Genomic DNA, 3,472 nt, shown 5'->3' on the forward strand with positions numbered 1-3,472 from the left:
TAGTTGAGGAATAGTTGTGGAATAGTTGAGGAATAGTTATGGAATAGTTGTGGAATAGTTGAGGAATAGTTGAGGAATAGTTATGGAATAGTTGAGGAATAGTTATGGAATAGTTGAGGAATAGTTATGGAATAGTTGTGGAATAGTTGAGGAATAGTTGAGGAATAGTTATGGAATAGTTGAGGAATAGTTGAGGAATAGTTATGGAATAGTTGAGGAATAGTTATGGAATAGTTGAGGAATAGTTGAGGAATAGTTATGGAATAGTTATGGAATAGTTGAGGAATAGTTATGGAATAGTTGAGGAATAGTTGAGGAATAGTTATGGAATAGTTGAGGAATAGTTATGGAATAGTTGAGGAATAGTTGAGGAATAGTTATGGAATAGTTGAGGAATAGTTATGGAATAGTTGAGGAATAGTTATGGAATAGTTGAGGAATAGTTGAGGAATAGTTATGGAATAGTTGAGGAATAGTTATGGAATAGTTGAGGAATAGTTGAGGAATAGTTATGGAATAGTTGAGGAATAGTTATGGAATAGTTGAGGAATAGTTATGGAATAGTTGTGGAATAGTTGAGGAATAGTTATGGAATAGTTGAGGAATAGTTATGGAATAGTTATGGAATAGTTGAGGAATAGTTATGGAATAGTTGAGGAATAGTTATGGAATAGTTGAGGAATAGTTGAGGAATAGTTGAGGAATAGTTGTGGAATAGTTGTAGAATAGTTGAGGAATAGTTGAGGAATAGTTGAGGAATAGTTATGGAATAGTTGAGGAATAGTTGAGGAATAGTTATGGAATAGTTGAGGAATAGTTATGGAATAGTTGAGGAATAGTTGAGGAATAGTTATGGAATAGTTGTGGAATAGTTGAGGAATAGTTGTGGAATAGTTGAGGAATAGTTGTGGAATAGTTGTGGAATAGTTATGGAATAGTTGAGGAATAGTTATGGAATAGTTGAGGAATAGTTATGGAATAGTTATGGAATAGTTGAGGAATAGTTGAGGAATAGTTGAGGAATAGTTGAGGAATAGTTATGGAATAGTTGAGGAATAGTTATGGAATAGTTGAGGAATAGTTATGGATTAGTTATGGAATAGTTGAGGAATAGTTATGGATTAGTTATGGAATAGTTGAGGAATAGTTATGGAATAGTTGAGGAATAGTTGTGGAATAGTTATGGAATAGTTATGGAATAGTTGAGGAATAGTTATGGAATAGTTATGGAATAGTTGAGGAATAGTTATGGAATAGTTGAGGAATAGTTGAGGAATAGTTATGGATTAGTTATGGAATAGTTGAGGAATAGTTATGGAATAGTTGAGGAATAGTTATGGAATAGTTATGGAATAGTTATGGAATAGTTGAGGAATAGTTATTGAATAGTTATGGATTAGTTATGGAATAGTTGAGGAATAGTTATGGAATAGTTGAGGAATAGTTATGGAATAGTTGAGGAATAGTTATGGAATAGTTATGGAATAGTTGAGGAATAGTTATGGAATAGTTATGGATTAGTTATGGAATAGTTGAGGAATAGTTATGGAATAGTTGAGGAATAGTTATGGAATAGTTGAGGAATAGTTGAGGAATAGTTGAGGAATAGTTGAATAATAGTTGTGGAATAGTTATGGAATAGTTGAGGAATAGTTATGGAATAGTTGAGGAATAGTTGAGGAATAGTTATGGAATAGTTGAGGAATAGTTATGGAATAGTTGAGGAATAGTTGAGGAATAGTTGAGGAATAGTTGAGGAATAGTTATGGAATAGTTGTGGAATAGCTGAGGAATAGTTGAGGAATAGTTATGGAATAGTTATGGAATAGTTATGGAATAGTTGAGGAATAGTTATTGAATAGTTATGGATTAGTTATGGAATAGTTGAGGAATAGTTATGGAATAGTTGAGGAATAGTTATGGAATAGTTGAGGAATAGTTATGGAATAGTTATGGAATAGTTGAGGAATAGTTATGGAATAGTTATGGATTAGTTATGGAATAGTTGAGGAATAGTTATGGAATAGTTGAGGAATAGTTATGGAATAGTTGAGGAATAGTTGAGGAATAGTTGAGGAATAGTTGAGGAATAGTTGAATAATAGTTGTGGAATAGTTATGGAATAGTTGAGGAATAGTTATGGAATAGTTGAGGAATAGTTGAGGAATAGTTATGGAATAGTTGAGGAATAGTTATGGAATAGTTGAGGAATAGTTGAGGAATAGTTGAGGAATAGTTGAGGAATAGTTATGGAATAGTTGTGGAATAGCTGAGGAATAGCTGAGGAATAGTTGAGGAATAGTTGAGGAATAGTTATGGAATAGTTGAGGAATAGTTGAGGAATAGTTATGGAATAGTTGTGGAATAGTTGAGGAATAGTTGTGGAATAGTTGTGGAATAGTTATGGAATAGTTGAGGAATAGTTATGGAATAGTTGAGGAATAGTTATGGAATAGTTATGGAATAGTTGAGGAATAGTTGAGGAATAGTTGAGGAATAGTTGAGGAATAGTTATGGAATAGTTGAGGAATAGTTATGGAATAGTTGAGGAATAGTTATGGAATAGTTGAGGAATAGTTATGGAATAGTTGAGGAATAGTTATGGAATAGTTGAGGAATAGTTGAGGAATAGTTGAGGAATAGTTATGGAATAGTTGAGGAATAGTTATGGAATAGTTGAGGAATAGTTATGGATTAGTTATGGAATAGTTGAGGAATAGTTATGGAATAGTTGTGGAATAGTTGTGGAATAGTTGAGGAATAGTTGAGGAATAGTTATGGAATAGTTGTGGAATAGTTGAGGAATAGTTGAGGAATAGTTATGGAATAGTTGAGGAATAGTTATGGAATAGTTGAGGAATAGTTATGGAATAGTTATGGAATAGTTGAGGAATAGTTGAGGAATAGTTGAGGAATAGTTGAGGAATAGTTATGGAATAGTTGAGGAATAGTTATGGAATAGTTGTGGAATAGTTATGGAATAGTTGAGGAATAGTTGAGGAATAGTTATGGAATAGTTGAGGAATAGTTATGGAATAGTTGAGGAATAGTTGAGGAATAGTTGAGGAATAGTTGAGGAATAGTTATGGAATTGTTGAGGAATAGTTATGGAATAGTTGAGGAATAGTTATGGATTAGTTATGGAATAGTTGAGGAATAGTTATGGAATAGTTGTGGAATAGTTGTGGAATAGTTGAGGATAGTTGAGGAATAGTTATGGAATAGTTGTGGAATAGTTGAGGAATAGTTATGGAATTGTCATGAAAGTTATAGAATAGTCGTCGAATAGTTGTGGAATAGTCATGAGCTGTTTTGGAATAGTTCTCTCTCTCTCTCTCTCCTCTCTCTCTCTCTCTCTCTCTCAGGACTCCAGCAGGTTGTGGTGGAGGCAGTGTGTGTGTGTGGGTCAGAGTGTGTGTGTGACGGCGTTGCGTGTGTGTGTTCTGCGTGGCTGGAGAGGACACACAGCCTG

General features: G+C 33.6%; 1 protein-coding gene across 1 annotated transcript in view; it reads left to right on the forward strand.

The window, feature by feature from the left end:
• ctc1 (CTS telomere maintenance complex component 1) overlaps window positions 1-3,472 on the forward strand; it is a 40,797-nt gene that overhangs the window by 7,428 nt on the left and 29,897 nt on the right.

The sequence above is a fragment of the Centroberyx gerrardi genome, unplaced genomic scaffold (assembly GCF_048128805.1).
Source record: "Centroberyx gerrardi isolate f3 unplaced genomic scaffold, fCenGer3.hap1.cur.20231027 Scaffold_66, whole genome shotgun sequence".
NCBI lineage: Eukaryota > Metazoa > Chordata > Actinopteri > Beryciformes > Berycidae > Centroberyx > Centroberyx gerrardi.